The sequence below is a fragment of the Rhipicephalus microplus genome, chromosome X (assembly GCF_043290135.1).
Source record: "Rhipicephalus microplus isolate Deutch F79 chromosome X, USDA_Rmic, whole genome shotgun sequence".
NCBI lineage: Eukaryota > Metazoa > Arthropoda > Arachnida > Ixodida > Ixodidae > Rhipicephalus > Rhipicephalus microplus.
This window is the reverse complement of record NC_134710.1, coordinates 500,357,004-500,375,594: the sequence shown is the minus strand read 5'-3', so window position 1 is coordinate 500,375,594 and position 18,591 is coordinate 500,357,004. Positions and strand designations below refer to the sequence as shown.

The window sequence follows — 18,591 nt, the reverse complement described above, 5'->3', positions numbered from 1 at the left end:
GTCGCCCAGATATGTCACCACACCCCCGGCAGTACTCCGGCCCAACGCGGGGCCGGTCTCCTAGCCCGTATCCGGGAAACTAAGGGCAGCAACCGGTGGAGGTGCGGTTGCTGTGCGACGAACTACCGAAGATCCTCCGACAACGACGATGCCACGACGGAGCTTTCCGAACACAACGCCAACCAGGCAAAGCACTGACGGCGAAAGCTCACTTACCGAAGGTGGCCTGACGACGCAACATAGAAGCAGCGGAACAAGCCGACGCAGCCGTGACCCGACGCCACGCCCTAACTGTAATGCGAGACGGCGAACTAGCCACGTCGACGTTCTTATCGACGGCCACAGTGTGACTGCTCTCGTCGATACTGGAGCTGACTATTCTGTCATCAGTGGGTCGTTCGCCACGAAGTTAAAGAAAGTGAGGACAGCTTGGAAAGGCCCTGAAATCCGCACAGCTGGAGGTCACCTCGTAACGCCTGCAGGAATCTGCACAGCGAGAGTCACCATTAACGGCCATATTTATCCTACAGACTTCGTAGTCCTACAGCGTTGCTCGAGAGATGTCATCCTTGGCATGGACTTCTTATGCCTCTATGGTGCTGTCATCAACCTAAAAACAAAGTCGATAACGTTATCCACAGAAGAAGCACTACCGCCGCGCACGCCTTCAGGACACCATGCCTTGAATGTGCTGGAAGAACAAGTCACCATTCGGCCTCGCTCAAGCGTCATCATTTCAGTCGGCGCTCCTAAATCACCTGACTTGGAAGGCGTCGTTGAAGGCAGTCAGCATCTTTTGGTCACCCAAAATATTTGCGTCACAAGAGGAATTGCAGAGCTGCGGGGAGGCAAAGCAACGGTTATGCTCACGAATTTCAGCAATGAGTACAAACATGTGAACAAAGGAACAACGGTCACATACATTGAAGAAATTATCGAAGCCACCAGTGCTTTCGCCGTCGCCGATTCAGCGGAACCTGCTCAGAGGAACCAAGCCCCTCCCATAGCTTTCGACGTCAATCCCAGACTTTCGAACGATAAGCAAGAACAGCTCAAGGCCCTGCTCCTGCAATACGAAGATTGCTTTTCGTCGTCATCGAAAATTCGGCAGACCCCAATCACGAAACATCGCATCATAACCGAAGAAAATGCCAGACCACTCCGTCAGAGTCCGTACAGGGTTTCGACGTGAGAACGTGAGGCCATAAAGAGACAAGTTTATGAAATGCGGCGGGATGACATTATCCAGCCGTCCAAGAGCCCATGGGCATCCCCCGTGGTGTTAGTGAAGAAAAAGGATGGGACCCTACGTTTCCGCGTCGATTATCGCCGCCTGAACAAAATCACAAGAAAGGACGTGTATCCTCTCCCACGAATAGACGACGCACTTGATCGGCTCCATAACGCCAAGTACTTTTCGTCAATGGACCTCAAGACTGGCTATTGGCAAATCGAAGTCGACGAAAGAGACCGAGAGGAGACGGCATTTATAACACCGGACGGCCTCTTCGAGTTTAAGGTGATGACCTTCGGCCTTTGCTCTGCGCCTGCAACGTTTCAACGCGTTATGGATACAGTACTGGCAGGATTGAAGTGGCAGACTTGCCTTGTGTACTTGGATGACGTCGTCGTGTTTTCCTCGAGTTTCGACGAGCATCTTCGGCGCCTTGAAGCTGTACTTCAAGCCATCAAGACGTCTGGACTCACACTCAAGCCAGAAAAGTGCAGATTTGCGTATGAGGAGCTCTTGTTTCTGGGGCACGTTATCAGCAAGTCTAGAGTTCGTCCCGATCCGCGGAAAACAGCCACCATCGCTAACTTCCCGCTGCCCACTGACAAGAAAGCCGTGCGCCGATTTCTGGGCCTGTGCGCCTATTATAGGCGGTTCGTGAAAAACTTCGCCCGCGTCGCCGATCCTCTCACTAACCTTACCAAGGCCGACGTGGAATTCAAGTGGGAAACGCCACAGGAACACGCTTTCCAGGAGCTTAAACATCGCCTCCAGACGCCTCCGTTACTTGCCCATTTCGACGAATTCGCCGAGACAGAAATACATACTGACGCAAGCAGCGTAGGTCTTGGCGCCATTCTTGTGCAGAGGGCTGACGGACTTGAAAGGGTTATTAGTTACGCCAGCCTATCACTATCCAACGCAGAAGCAAATTATTCCGCAACAGAAAAGGAGTGCCTCGCCATCATCTGGGCTACGTCGAAATTTCGCCCCTACCTCTACGGCAGGCCCTTCAAAGTTGTGAGCGACCACCACGCCTTGTGTTGGCTAGCCACCTTGAAGGACCCTTCAGGTCGCCTCGCACGATGGAGCCCGAAACTTCAAGAATATGACATTACTGTCATTTACAAGTCCGGCAAAAAACACTCCGTCGCTGACTGTCTCTCTCGTGCGCCTGTCGACCAACCGCTACCCGACGATCCGGATGACGACTACTTCTTGGGAACGATAACTACAGACGACTTCGCTGAACGACAGCGGGCTGACCCGGAACTTAAGGCCCTAATTAAATACGTCGAAGGCAGGGCCGCCGAAGTCCCGAAGGTATTCAAGCGCGCACTTGCGTCATTCTTCCTACGAAACGGTCTTCTACAAAAGAAAAACTTTTCACCGCTTCGAGCTAAGTACCTCCTTGTGGTGTCTTCAGCTCTGCGACCAGAACTCCTGCAGGCCCTGCACGACGATCCGACGGCAGGGCACCGCGGTGTTTCTCGCACGCTCGCGAGGATACAAGAAAGGTACTACTGGCCACGTCTTACCACCGACGTCACTCTTATGTGAGGACATGCCGGGACTGTCAGCGACGTAAGACACCGCCGACAAGGCCAGCGGGACTTCTGCAGCCAATTGATCCACCTTGTCGACCTTTCCAGCAGACTGGTATGGACCTACTAGGGCCGTTCCCGACGTCGGCTTTCGGAAACAAGTGGATCGTGGTAGCTACCGACTACCTCACCCGCTACGCCGAGACAAAAGCCCTGCCAAAAGGCAGTGCATCCGAGGTAGCTAAGTTCTTCGTCGAAAATATCGTCCTACGTCACGGCGCTCCGGAGGTCCTTATCACCGACAGAGGAACGGCATCCACTGCCGACTTAACTCAAGCGATCTTGGCATACAGCCAAACAAACCACCGCCGGACGACAGCGTACCACCCACAGACCAACGGCCTCACCGAGCGGCTTAACAAGACGATCGCCGACATGCTGTCAATGTACGTCGATGTCGAACACAAGACGTGGGACGCCATTCTTCCGTATGTGACCTTCGCATACAACACGGCGGTGCAGGAGACGACGCAGATATCTCCATACAAATTGGTCTACGGAAGGAGCCCGGCAACGACGCTCGATGCCATGTTACCCAGCGTCACCGACGAAGAAAGCCTCGATGTGAGCGAGTACCTTCAACGTGCCGAAGAAGCCCGACAACTTGCGCGTCTCCGTATCAAGAATCAACAGACGACGGACAGCCACCGTTACAACCTTCGACGACGTTTCGTGGAATACCAGCCCGGTGAACGTGTTTGGGTGTGGACGCCGATACGCCGACGTGGACTAAGTGAAAAGCTTCTGCGACGCTACTTCGGACCGTACAGGGTGGTTCGACGTCTCGGCCCACTTGATTATGAGGTTGTCCCCGACGGCATCACGAACTCTCAACGACGCCGATCACGACCTGAAGTCGTGCATGTCGCGCACCTCAAGCCGTTTCATGCGCGTTAACAAACTGAAACAGTGTTTTTTTGTATTATTGTTTCATCGTAATTTATTCATTGTACTTTCTTGCATTTTTATTGTACCTTCATCTTTAGTTAAAGCATCGGGACGATGCCTTTTTTTCAGAGGGGGGCAATGCCACGTTCCATTTCCCAAGTTTTCGTTATCGTCCCAAAACACCACACGATTCTCAGCGCAAACCGCGCCTGCAGTTTTCCAGAAGGTTCCGGACTGTAGTAGATCATTTCGATAAGATCACGTCCACTGTGCGAACGGTACAGATTGTTCTGGAACCTACGCCACCGCCAGCGATAACGCTAGAACATTCGATGGCAAGAGTATAAATGCCGACGCGCTTCGCCGCTTGCCAGTTGTTGTTGATCGAAGGCCGATGCTCCGTTCGCCGCTATCAGTCCGAGACTGCTATCTGTGCAAGACTGCTGCTGTAATTGGACTTTCCGTTTACCGGGCACAGGTTCGCCAAAATAAACAGTTAAATCCCGACACGAAGACTCCTGTCTTCGGCCACGTCACGACCCCGTGACAATATCGTCGAGCTCACAAATTTTTGGGTGTCATAGTCGACAGAGACATATCATGGAGCCCTCAGGTGTCGTATTTGAAACAGCGATTGACAGGCATATGCCTTCTTTTCAAGTTTCTCGCTGGAAACTTTGGGGAATTCCGCCTAATGCTAAGTTACGACTGTACATAGTGCTTTCACTTGGTGTTTTACGATACAGTCTGCCTGCATTATCAAACGCCAGCAAAACAAGTCGTGATACAAAGCGTTCAGGCACAGGTGCTTCGAATATGTCTAGGTCTGCCTCAGGGTGCCTCAACAATGGCGACTCTAGCTTTAGCCAAAGACCACCTCGTGCAGACTCATATTGAAATTGAAGCTTTGAGGACACACATAAGGCATGTGGGCCGGACTCCCCATCACCACCTAGCCTCTCTACCAGCGGATAGACCTCATACTTCCTTTTGAAGAACAATAACTACAGATGGTGACTCCCTACCAACTGGTTTTACGCCCGCGGCGAGACCTTTAATTCCTCAATGGTGCCTCAAACAGCCAGTCATCAACCTGAACAATACCAGGCATCCAGAAAAAACGAGATTTCTCCATACTAGCCCTCAAGCAGCTCGCTTACTTCTGCTGTACGAGAAGTAACAAGACTGCACCCACGTCTACACCGACGGCTCCGTCCTGCCAAACAGCTCAATTGCGGAGGTCGGTATTCCAACGCACGCCACAACCATCAAATTCAGGACAGCTCATGGAACCACAACAACGGCAGCAGAGCTTGCAGCGCTTCTCGCTGCGCTCCGTTTCATTAACGACCAAAGCACGCAACGGTGGACGATTTTATGCGACTTCAAAGCGGCACTGCAGTCACTTCTGTCAAACCTACGCCGTGGTCCACATGAGCACTTGGTATTCGTAACAGCAGAAATGCTAAACCATATAACAGAACAAGGGCACCACGTTATATTTCAGTGATTTACAAGCCAATGTGGAATTATCGGTAACGAACGAGCTGATCAAGCTGCCCGTTCCGCCCATAGAGAAGACAACAACCAGTCAATACCTCTCTCAAGGACGTACGCTGCTAGGAGGCTCCGCATGCTTGCTCGCTAACGCTCCATGGCTCTTTGGAATGAGCCTCTCTTTACGTATGCAAAATAACGATCCCTTGATTAAACGTTAAGCTTACAGCCTCCAACGAAAATTCGACGAGGTGACGCTACTGCTCTGTGCAGACTATGGTTAGGAGTTGCGTTTACCCGTGCGTACGCGCTGCGCATAGAGATGGCCGAGACCGCCGACTGTGCACACTGCGGAGATGAAGAAACGATTCAACATATCCTGTGTGACTGCCCGGAATACCACCTGGAAAGACAACAACACTTTTCTAATACACTAAACAGGTTAGATGACCAGCCACTGTCAGAAGAAAGTATACTGCACCATCGTCATGACTCATCGTCACAGAAGAAAGCCGTGCAAGCGCTACTGGGCTTCTTGCGAACTACTGGCCTTGCTAAGGCACGTTGCAGGACTAGTAGTTGAGATTCATCATTTTCACTGGTATAGCGCACCACGACAAGGACACACACACAAAGGAGAGATGCACACACACACAGCGCTAACTTGCAACTAATGTTTTATTTGCGATCACACAGGCTGTTTATACAACAGTAGACCGATAAAACCTGGATAATGTCACTGACCGCGATAAAACCTGAATAACGCCTCTGAGTGGACTGATTTTGTGTGTGTGTGTGTCGGTGTTTTTCTCTTAGTTATTTTTTAACTCTCTCTTTCTCTTTCAACCCCCTATTCCCCAACCCCAGTGTAGGGTAGCATATCGGATACTAGCATCAGGTTAACCTACCTGCCTTCCTTTTTTTTCTCGTTTCTCTCTCTCTCTCTCTCAGAGCGAAATGAGATTTGAAGAGAGGCTTAGGAAAATGAAGGAGAGTAGATGTATGGGAAAGGTGTTAAGGTATTTATACAGGAAGAGTGTGAACACAAAGTGGAGAAAAAAACTAGGAAGCTGACCAGTAAATGTACGGCTGAAAGTCTGGGCGACAAGTCCACAAAAGCACTAATCGAAAAGTCAGAGAGGTGGAGAGGATTTATTGGATGACAGCGATGAAAACAGAGCCTGCTCTCAGTAACTACCGGAAGGGCCAGAACGGAGTACGGCCGGGGAGGTTTCTTAAGTCAAGGAGAAGCGCATCACTGTTGCTAGCGAGATCGGGTTGCCTTAGAACGTGTATAGTCATAGGGCGAGATTCAGTGAAGAAGAAGAACAATTTACATGCTGTGGGGGAAATAAAGAAACAATGGAACGTGTATTGATTGATTGCGGCGATATTCATCCAGGTATACGTGTATGTAGAAGCCTATATGAGGCTTTGGGTTTCAGGGGCAAACATGAAAAGCTGCACACGTCCGCGATAAAAGCATGCGAGCGACGGTTAGAGTGGTTAGAGTTACTTGTGGTAGAAGAGTAGAGATGAAAGACAGAATTTATCAAAAATTGAGATCATTCTGCCTAAAGAGACAGAGAGATTGAACAGAATTTATTATTTTTCTTCGTTATAATCAGAATAATTTTATTGAAGTAGATAAGCAATATGCCAACATGAAATTAATTATTTCTTTTCGTTGTTTTCATGTGAGCCTGATGGCACACATGTCACCGTTATAAAAGGGACGCTCATAGCGTTCATTCATTTACTTCAATGATTCTATGTGCACTAATGAAATAAGATAATATGACTTGTTTAGGCAATCACTACAATACATCTTTTCTTTATACTCAAGTACTTCCATTTCATGAATATATAGTTTGTTCATTCTTGTTTTAAATTTATTTAGCAAAATGGTGGAAAAATGCAATGTGTGGTACGTTTAACGTTTTTCATACCAAGCACAATTTTAGTCGCCATCATTGCAATCAATTTTTCTGTTTGGTATGTTAATATAACAAAATATATTATACTTCGAAAGCGAATGATGCAAAAATGTTGCCAGAATATTGTGACAAAGTTTCAAAAAATAGTATTTTAACTCGTATTACGGCCTAATTCTTGTAGTGTAGCGATCAAAATAAAAAAATATAGCTTGTATATTGTTGCTTAGTATACTTTATTAGTAAGATATTCAGAATGTTTTAGATAACGTAGTTTTTGAAGGGTATTTTTTTTTATCTGAAGAACCGCAAGGTAGTACGAAGCTTTACTTTGCCTCGTTTCCACCCCATAGCACGTCAGCGGGAAGATTCTGTGGTGGCATTCCAACAGAGAGGAATGCAGGTCATACGACTTCTTGTGTTTAGAAAAAGTGTGTAACGATTTAGAGTACTTGGTACTCTTCAATAGAAGAGCAAAAGCCACCCGAATGTAGCCAGGCGAGCTCTTATTCGAACCGAGAGTTATGATTGTACAGCTGTATAAAACGTGAAAAAGGGCTTTAGTGCTCATTTTTTGGAAGAGTGTTTTCGCTCTTGGACAATAAAGGTCATGGTATATTCAGCCATTTCATAGTCCCAAGGGGCAGAATTATAATTCAATCAATGGCCTGCACTACAAACTTGCGACATTTTTAGGCTTCTAATAATTGATAAAATTGGTCTTACTAATCATCAATGGTATATATAAATTATATTTTACCCAAGCTGTTTTAAGATGTCTCATATCTAGGTGGTATTCACTTCCGAGCAACCATGTGCTCCCGCAGCCTACGCTTCAGCTATCCGCACAGCATGCTGGTACTGCGAAGAATGTACTACTTCTGGCTGCCATGAATAGGGCCATGTACACATGCGTATGCTTCTGCGTGATACTAAAGTTGAGTCGTTGTCTGCGCCCTCTATCCGTTATCACGTTTGATTGTGCCATATTTGTGTGCAGCAATCGCACAAAATGGAAGGGTGACGAGCATGAAAAAAAACGGTTAAATTTTATTCCTTGCCGAACGTTATTTGCGGTAATGAGGCCGTACACTGCAGGTTACGGCGAAGCGTCGTGTCGAGTAATTCAGCCGTCTTCGCTAAGCTCATTTTATTGATTGGCTGTGGGGTGAGTGCTTGACATTGGTTCACCTGTGAATGAAAACTCAGTTGACTTGATTTGTGGGGTTTAACGTCTTAAAACCACCATATGATTATGAGAGACGCCGTAGTGGAGGGCTCCGGAAATTTTGACAACCTGGGGTTCTTTAACGTGCACCCAAATCTGGGCACACGGGCCTACAACATTTCCGCCTCCATCGGAAATGCAGCCGCCGCCACTGGGTTTCAATCCTGAGACCTGTGTGTTAGCAGCCGAGTACCTTAGCCACTAGACCACTGCGGCGAGGTGAAAACTCCGTTGAGTTTGGATTCTGACAGCTTTAGGTAATTCAGATGCGAACGAAACACGAAAATAAAGAAATCACGATAACACAGTAAATGCAGTAAGTTTCATTGCTCTGGCCGAAACGTCTGCGAAAAAAACAAGACAGCGGAGTACTCAACGTTGCACTATTCATATTAATACATGCGCAGTAAACTGCGAGCTTGATGAGAGGCACATGCTTTTGTTTTTTTTCACTAAAGCCACCTGGCTCAGTACACTTGCGTCGAAGTACAGGTGGCTTGAAACGTTGGTCTAGTGAATACTTTAATGTTCCTGATACTTTTTATTTGATTGGTAAAACTGTGGGTGAGCCAACCACGTCAAAATTTTAGTCTCGTATGTACTTTACCATAATATAATCTGCCCCTTGCTTAGGAGTTTTCACGTGAAAGTTCGTAGGCGCTGTTAAGCCCACCGCTTCAACTCGACAGTGTTTGTAAAAGATTGCACGAGTGTCGAATTTATGAGTAAACAAGACTTTTGCACTTGCACTAATTTCACAAATTTTTGCACTAATTTCAGATTATCTTACCTTTGCACCCACAACAACGCAGTCACCGTCACTTTTCAGCAAAGGTTTGTGGACAAACTCCCTAGTCAAGCATCCAACAATTTCTTGGCTTTGAGTCGTTTACGCGTCACAAAACTTGTATATGCACCAACCAGTCCTTTATGTCTCAGAGATCTACCTTCGAAACAAGTCTGGTGTCATATGTGGCCTTCTCGCTCGCCAGAATGAGCGGGTCAACACACACTGCAAAGAGCCATTTTGTCCGTGTAGCATCGGCGTCCAATTTCTTGGCGTACAGGCTCAAGCGAGCTGAGTACGCATCGCCCATGGCTGCAGCAGCTTCACAAATGGTAAATCTCGTACCTTCTAAATCCAAGTAAAATAAAACAAGAGCAACGTGCCCGCAGTAACTTGTGGGCACCTGTTGGAACCACCGGACACAACTGCCGGTATGCCACCGGCCACCCATATGGCGGCCTTCAAAATGGTGGCCACGTGGTTGTGAGAAAGCTGGCGCACTTTTCGCTGCCCCTTCCGCCAAGCTGACGTCACGTCAATACAACCTATAGGCCGATGCGTGATCGCTTACCACTGGTGTGCATGATGAAATGACGCATCCTAGGTGAACACACTGCAGAAAATTCTATACGGTGCCTATAAATGACACTTCGCCATTTCCTTCGCCATTTTTCATCCGTATTTATTTTAGATGACAAGCGTTCTATTGTCGAGCGCGGCGTGACCCCCCATACTCAGCATTCGTGCCCCTCCCCCTCTTTTTTCTCCAACGCTCCTTCCTCTCCCGCCTCACAACGCCGACGCAAGCAGAATCTGCTTGCTTATGCTCACTCTCCCTTTCTTTTTTCTGGCTAATAGAGGTAATATACAGACTCTAAAGGAAAAGCTGGGTCAGAAAAGCTATAACTATGGTTATAACTATAACATATTGTAGGGACCATACTGTACCCACCAAAGCGCTGACATCTTGGAACGTTGTCATTGTTGCCATTACAGTAATTTGAAGAAGCACTAAATATAGCAGGTAAAACACCCAGATTTTCGCAGTATATATCATCTGTCTGTCTGTCTGTCTGTCTGTCTGTCTGTCTGTCTGTCTGTCTGTCTGTCTGTCTGTCTGTCTGTCTGTCTGTCTGTCTGTACATTTGTCTGTTTGCCCATCCTTAAGGGTATCGGGTACTCTGAACGGTAGCAGTCGATGCCCCAAACGGCCGACCGCATCCACAGCGCCCACCAATATTGCTCAAGATTTAGCGTTCATACTTGTGCGATTGTCAATTAAAAAAAACTATAATGTAAATGCAAGGCGATAAGCGGTAGCAGCGTCAAGACAGAAGCAGCAAGAGCTGGCCGGATATACGGGCGTCGTCGCAGCAGCAACCAGGCAGTTCCAGCTCGCGCCTCGCGCCAACGTGTTGATGTCGCTGCGGTAGTTGGCATTCGTTTTCACTACATATCGTCCCCCGTCGGAAAAAGAGCCATACTGGCGACTCACGGAGAACAGAGTACGAGCGGATTGTAATATGGTTTCAACCGCTGTATGTGAACGGTTTCGCGACCGCGAAAGCGCTGGTCTGTGGATGGCGTCACGGGTTCGATGATGTAGTTAACAGGTGAATTCTGCGATACAACGCGGTAGGGTCCCTGGTATTTCGAAACGAGTTTCGAAGAAAGGGCTGTAGGGACAGCTGGAACCCAAAGCCACACAAGGGTGTCCGGAACAAAGTTGGGGTTCGGGTGGTTATCGTCACGTCTAGATTTTCGTCTCCATTGGTCGATGATTGTGAACGACTGAGCGAGCTTACGGTATTCCTTGGCGCGGCGGGCAGCTTCAGAGATGGGCGTAGACTCGGAGGAATTGGGGTGGTAGGGCACAATGGTATCTAGTGTGGTGGAGGGGTCTCGGCCATATAACAGGAAAAATGGCGAAAAGCCCGTAGTCGCCTGTGGAGCAATATTGTAGGCGTATGTCACAAAAGGCAGAATGAGGTCCCATCCGCAGTGGTATGAGGCAACATACTTAGATATCATGTAGCCAAGGGTACGGTTGAATCTTTCCGTCAAGCCATTCATGTGGGGGTGGTAGGCGGTGGTAGTCCGGGGAACGATACGGCATACGGCAAGGAGTGCGTTGACGACTTCAGAGAGGAACACACGTCTTCTGTCGCTGAGTTCACGTGGCGCACCGTGACGGAGAATGAAGTTGCACAGGAGAAAAGATGACACGTCGTGTGCTGTGGCAGCACGCAAAGCGGCTGTTTCTGCGTATCGCGTCAAGTAGTCGACAGCGACAACGATCCAATGGTTTCCGGAAGCCGTGAGTGGAAGAGGCCCGTACAGATTGATTCCAGTGCGGTCGAAAGGCCTGGCTGGGCAAGGAATTGGCTGGATCAGACCAGAGGTGTGATTAGGCCGAGCTTTCTCTCATTGGCACGGCAGGCATGAGTGAGTGTACTTGCGCAAAAAGGTGTGCATGCCTCACCAATAAAACTGGGAGCAAATCCAAGCGTATGTATTGAAGATGCCCGCATGTGCGCACTGAAGGTCAGCGTGAAAAGCTGAACTTATTGCAGCACAAAGTTGGCGAGGTATGACCAGTAACCACTTTCGGCCGTCATACTTGTAATTCCTGCGATAAAGGAGGTCATCACGGATCTCAAAGTGAACGACTTGACGGCGTAATGTTCGAGAAGATGGAGAAGTCGACGGGTCTGAAAGAAATCGCCGAAGAGCGTTGATCCAGTCATCCTTACGTTGCTCAGACGCCATGTAGCAGTTTGCTGGAAACGCAACTGTTTCGTCCACGGCAGATAGACAGGCGGAACTTTCCGATGATACAGCAGAACGCGATAGGGCGTCGTCATCAGTGTGACGTTGGCCAGACCTGTAGACAACGTGCATGTCAAACTCTTGCAACCACGAAGACCAGCGAGCTAAAGGGCCGGAGGGGTCCTTCAACGTGGATAACCAACAAAGTGCATGGTGAACGGTGACTCCGTCAAAAGGGTTATCATACAGGTACGGTCTAAATTTATCTAGAGCCCAAGTAATTGCCAGACACTCCTTCTCTGTCACAGAATAATTCTTATCTACTTTGGTGAGGGTACGGCTTGCGTAAGCGGCTGCGTACTCCTGGAATCCGGATTTGCGCTGCGCGAGTACGGCGCCGAGTCTAACACCGCTTGCATCGGTGTGTACCTTAATCGGAGCAGTCAGGTCGAAGTGACGCAAGATTGGCGGTGAGGTTAACAGGTGGCGCAACTTTTTGAAGGCATCATTACAGGCGGGTGACCAAGCGTAACTTTTCGAGTCATTCCGTAAAAGTTCAGTCAAGGGGGCGGTGATCATCGCAAAGTCCCGAATAAAGCGGCGAAATACGAGTAGAGTCCAAGGAAGCTGCAAAGATTCTTTAGAGATGAGGGTTTAGGGAACTCTGCAACTGCCTGAAGCTTGGCGGTGTCAGGAAGAATACCGTCTTTAGAAACAACATGGCCGAGAATCGTGAGCTGACTTGTGCCGAAGCGGCATTTTTTCAGGTTGAGCTGAAGGCCGGCGTCAGTTAGGCACTGTAGTACTTCATCTAGCCTGCGGAAATGCGTGGGAAAATCTGGTGAAAATATAACCACGTCATCTAAGTAGCACAGGCATGTTTTCCACTTCAGGTCACGCAAAATATTGTCCATCATCCGCTCGAATGTTGTGGACATGTTCCGAAGACTGAAAGGCATGACGCAGAATTCTTAAAGGCCATCAGGTGTGACAAAGGCCGTTTTAGGCTGATCCTCAGGCGCCATAATGACTTGCCAGTAGCATTTGAAAGAAATTTATGTACCGCGAGGCGAAAATACGGACACAGGAAGGAATAGACTGAAAGGACAGAGCGCTTCCTGTGTCAGTTTTTTCGCCTCGCGCTACATAAATTTCTTTCAAATGTTTAACCAACAAGCCCACATCGCCACTCTTGCCAGTAGCCGCTCCGTAAGTCAATAGAAGAGAAGAACTCCGCAACTTGGAGGCTGTAAAGGGCATCATCGATTCTCGGTAAGGGGTAAACATCCTTTTGAGTTATTTTGTTAAGACGACGGCAGTCAACACATAAGCTAATTGACCCGTTCTTCTTCTTAACGAGAACGACTGGAGATGTACAGGGCCTATTCTAAGACTGGATGACGCCACACTTGAGCATGTCAGCTACTTGGTCATAACCTGGCGCTCTGTCGCGGACACGCAATAGGGTCTTTGACGCAGTGGTGCATTGGTGCCCAGGTTGATGTGGTGACACAAAGCTGATGTGCGGCCGAGGGGACTATGCTGGCAGTCAAAGGAAGAACGGAACTTGTTTAGGAGTCGTAGAAGCTGAGTACGTTGCGAAACGGTTAACGTGTCGGCGATGAAGCTGCTCAGTATGTTAGGTCTAATAGTCTGCGACGAAGATGCACAGGTCAATCCAGCGACTGGTGTTCGGCGAAAGAACCAGTCGGCATGTCAATAATCGCCGAAGGGTCGACTCTGTAAACGCGCCCGACGCATTAGCCCCGAAGTAATGTTACAGGACATGACAGCAGATTTCAGATGAGCAGCCTGCTAACACCGTCATGAAGTTCCAAAAGGGCATGAGGTAGCGGCAAACACTTGCGACGAACGAAAACGGCAGATGGCGTAAAAAGGGCACTTGATTCGGCAAGCGCTTTGCAAGACACCATGACAAGGGCAAAAGAGTGCAGCGGTATGGTAATGTCTTCAGCAACAAATAGTTTGTCCCCGGTTTCAACAGCGTCATGTAAAGTAGCGTCGCTAAACACTTCAAATGCCACCTTAGCGCGCGAGCAGTTGACGACGGCCTTATTAGCGGAGAGAAATGCCCAGCCCAAAATGAGGTCATGGGAGCAAAAATTCAACACTAGTAATTCGGCGACATAGATGAGGCCGTCAATCGCAATGTGAGCAGTACAGGCAGTGGCCGGCGTGACGTGCTCTGCGTTTGCTGTACGAAGCGATATACTTCCTTGTGGCGTCATAACTTTTTTGAGGAAGTGGCAGAGTCTGGCACTGGTCACTGAAACTGCGGCACCAGTGTAGAAAAAGGCGAGTGCAGCGACGCCGTCCACATATACGTTCAGTACATTTGTCGGTGAAGAGAGAGGCCTTACACTTTTCGCGGGTGTCGCAGTTCCTTGCCTCTGGAACTGCGGCAATTAGTTTTCCCGCTCCGGCGATGAAGGACGATGACGCATCGGCGATGGCGAGCGGCGTCGAGGTGATGGCGAGTGACGGTTAACAGGAGGGTGGTGGTCGGCGTACTATGACATATGATCGGGATGCTGAGAGCCAGCGAACGAAAGGCGCGGTAGCACATAAGGGACAGGTTCGAAGCTCTGGTGGTAGTTCTGGTGATAGGCAGGTACACGCCGACGGCACTATCACCCTATGTGGTCAGGCAACCCACAGGCAAAGCATATCGGCGGATTGTTGGGTGTACGCCATTGTCCGCTACTTTGAAGGGACCTTGGCTGAGCAAACCTAGGAGTGGGCACAGCTGATGGTAGTGACCTAAAAGTCTGAAGAGGGGGCCTCGCGGCAACCTCAGCATAGCTTGGAGGTGCATTCACCTCGGCACAGGCCACAGGGGTCGACAACGGCGAAGTGTCGCGGGCAGGTGGCAGAGCCACACAAACTTGCTCCTGAATCACCTCACGAATGTTTGCTGGCAGATGTGATGGTGGTCGGCCGGCTGTTGATAGCAGTGACAGGTGACGAGCGACCTCAGCGCGAACAAACTCTGATCTGCGATAGCAGCGAGTGCTGGTCATAGGTGGTTGTGAAGCTTGAGAGGGTGTCATCCGGGACGTTAGGCTGTCGCGTGAGAAGACGCTGTCGTCGGAGCTCCTCGAAACTCTGATACAGCTCGATGAGCTCTGAGGCAGTGGCAGGGTTTTTGGAGAGGAGCATTTGAAAGGCGTTGTCAGAAATGTCTTTCATAATGTGTCGTACCTTGAGTTTCCAGCATCGTCGGGTCAACATGCCGTCAGAGGTCGAAGATGTCCTCGATGCAGCTGGTGAATGTCTCACCAGGTTGTTGGGACCGGCTTCGTAATCACTGTTCTGCGCGAAGTTTGCGCACCCCAGGGCGTCTAAAACAGCTTTTATGGAGGTTTTGTAGGTCGCCCAAGTAGGAATGTACGTCTCGTGGTTTCTGTACCACAGGTTGGCGACATCCGTTAAATAAAAGATCACGGTACCCAGTTTCATGGCATAAGTCCATTTGTTGGTAGCGCTGGCTTGTTCGTAGAATTCCAGTCAATCCTCAACGTCTTTCTTTTCTGTGCCGCTGAAGATGTCGGGCTCACGCAGGAGCGGGGCACCGGGACAACCCCTGGGTGGTGAAGCCCGGGAGGGGGGGGGGGAGGCTGAAGACAGCGCCGTCAGGCATGACGGACGGCAGCTTTCGGCTACGCAATTTCAGGGTCGGCGAAAACCGCAGCAGTCTCCACCCGAATATGATGTCGATGCAAGACGATAAGCGGTAGCAGCGCCAGGACTGAAGCAGCAGGAGCTGGCCGGATATATGGGCGTCGTCGCAGCTGAAACCAGGCAGTCCCAGCTCGCACCTCGCGCCAACGTGTCGATGTCGCTGGGGTAGTGGGCATTCCTCTTCACTACAAAACAAATATTGCGCATATATTAGGCACCATAACAATACGTATATGTTCTGTGTGTGCATATTTTAATAAAAAAAGCATACATAAATCATTTTAATGTGTTGTTAGAGCCAACAATTCGTCTATGTGTGACAGTATTTTACTGCGACGCGAAAGAGGGCCATGAAGACACGAAAATTCCAGGAGTTATTGTAGCATTCAGTGGCGAGTGCGAGTGGACGCCACACATAGGCGTATGCCTGGGGGGGGGGGGCAAGGGGGCACTAGTTTCTCCTTGCAAAAAAAAAAACCAATCGAAAACACCAATAGGCTATTTAATTATAGACACCTATAGACCAATTTAAACCTATGCACCTATTTGAACCTATAGAGCTAAGTGGCCAAACAAGCTTATTTGTCCAAATACCTATAGGCATATTTGGACCGATACAAGAATACGGACCTATATGCCTGTTTGCATGTACTATTTAAAGTTGTCCCTAGTGCACTATAGCCATTAAAACATGAGAATATTTACCCAGGTTTATTTTGCTTTGAGAATCTCATTCAATTTGAGTATCAGTCTTTTGGTTACATCGGCAATCTTCATGGCAAGGATTTTCCGTAAGGAACGGTGCCGCAGCTGTACATCAGGCACTGTGCAATGCTGCTCTAGGTAGTGTTTGAGCAAATCTTGAGGATAAGACACACCATATATTAAACACCCATACTGGGCCTTGGAAGAGCCTGTTGCATAACCAATCTACTAGTTGAGAGTCGCAAGAAGGAAGATTGATATGTATATTAAACACCCACACTCAGCCTTGGAAAATCCTCTTACATAACCCATCTACTATTTGAGACTCTCAAGAAAAAAGATTGATATGTGGAGTTTAACGTCCCGAAACCACCATATGATTATGAGAGATGCCATAGTGGAGGAATCCGGAAATTTCGACCACCTGGGGTTCTTTAACGTGCACCCAAATCTGAGCACATGGGCCTACATTTCCGCCTTCATTGGAAATGCAGGAGCCGCCATCGGGATTTCATGCCGGGATCTGCGGGTCAGCAGCCGAGTACCTTAGCCACTAGACCACTGAGGCAGGGCTCGCAGGAAGAAAGAGAAGTGCCATTACTGCGGATACGTGAGAAGCCTACACTGTAGACAAGCAGAAGCTAGTTAGCTGCTGTATAGGCATCTGTCAACTTTTTTCTTGCTTCTGACTAAAGTGTTGCGCAGAGAAAGATAGTGTTTAATCAGCTTCATCTTAACTGCAATGCACAGCCATTCATGCTCGCATTGTTGTGGTATCTCCTACTACAAAAACAGACGGCACGGGATTCTGGAAAAAAGCGTGCACCTCAATGAGATACCACTGAGTGCGTCGTACTTCAGGGTACCCAAAGATGGTTTCTGGTCTGTTTTTGTTCGATTGCGCACAGGGCCCGTAATACTGCGACCAAGAAGCCCCACAGTTGAAAATATTGCAACCGATGCCTCCCGCACGAAGTTGCTATCCTTATGACGGCTCATCAAATGGTTCAATGTAGCCCTTGAAATTTTCACCTCGTTTCCCAGGAATCACGAAAGCGTTTGGTGCACAATATTTGCTCACGATGCCCCAGTACTGATCGGTGGCATCTACAGAAAGCCAAATGCATCTGATGATTACCTTTTACAAATAAATGACTATAAGGTTGATAAGGTTGCCCCCGTACCAAATTAATACTTACTGGAGATTTCTATCTCGCTATTGACTGGGAAACTTAACAAGTACTAGAAATACCGCCAACAGCGAGCTATTATACAATTTAATGTTCAATTTTTCATTGTCCCAGTTGGTCTAGGAACCAACCCGAATTCAAGGAAACACTCGCTCTATACTAGACCTAGCTTTTCTTTCCGATAACTTATCCGGTAAAGCCACTGTAGAAGATGGAATATCTGACCACAAAATGGTAATCATAACTTTTAACCTTGAATGCCTAAATACCAAACGCGATGGCACAAATTCACGGATAGCCGTGAAAAACTACACCAGAGCTAATGATGTTTGTGTTATTGATTACCTCGACACAGCACTAGAGACTTTTTCTCTATAGAGGGATGTGAGGGTGTTAATGGTATGTGGATTCAACTGAAAAAAATAATTACGTACTGTGAACAAAATTTTATCCCAACGAAACTAAAACGCACACAAAGAAAAACACCATGGATCAATCGCCGTATTATTCACCTTAAAAGAAGGGTACAGAGAATGCACAAGAAAAAGAGGAATCCAATCATCTTAAAGGAACTTGCATCTCAGCTTAAGGCGGAAATTAGAAATGCAAGACAAACTTTTTTTTCACGTACGTTATCTCACTTCATGACAAATCAGCCGCAAAAGCTTTTGCGTTTCTTGGCACGGCCTGAAAACCCAACAACTGAAGTAGAAATTGAGGGTACTATCGTAAAGGACGCGCAGGCCGTTTCCAATGCTTTCAATAGGTATTTTCAGTCGGTATTTACACGTGCATGCGCACCAAGCAGCCCTGTTGCTTCGGTGCATCCTTTTTTAATGCCCGATGTCGTTGTCACTACGGAAGGTATTCTGAACCTACTGTTGCAGATCGATGTTAAGAAATCAGTGGGTCCTGACAATATTTCAAATGTATTCCTTCGACGCTACGCAGAGCAACTACGTCCCTTCCTTGAAGCAATTTTTAAAGCATCCCTGCTAACAGCTTCTTTACCTGCAGACTGGTTGTGTGCAAAGGTAATTCCAATTCATAAAGACG

The 18,591-nt window shown here is 48.2% G+C and overlaps 1 protein-coding gene across 1 annotated transcript in view; it reads left to right on the top strand.

Annotated features, from left to right (window-relative positions):
* LOC119160767 (organic cation transporter protein) overlaps positions 1-18,591 on the top strand; it is a 718,234-nt gene that overhangs the window by 52,778 nt on the left and 646,865 nt on the right. Inside the window, exon 2 of the mRNA XM_075880997.1 lies at positions 9,163-9,216. The gene's annotated coding sequence lies outside the window, so the exon portion shown is untranslated. The remainder of the gene's footprint in view (positions 1-9,162; positions 9,217-18,591) is intronic.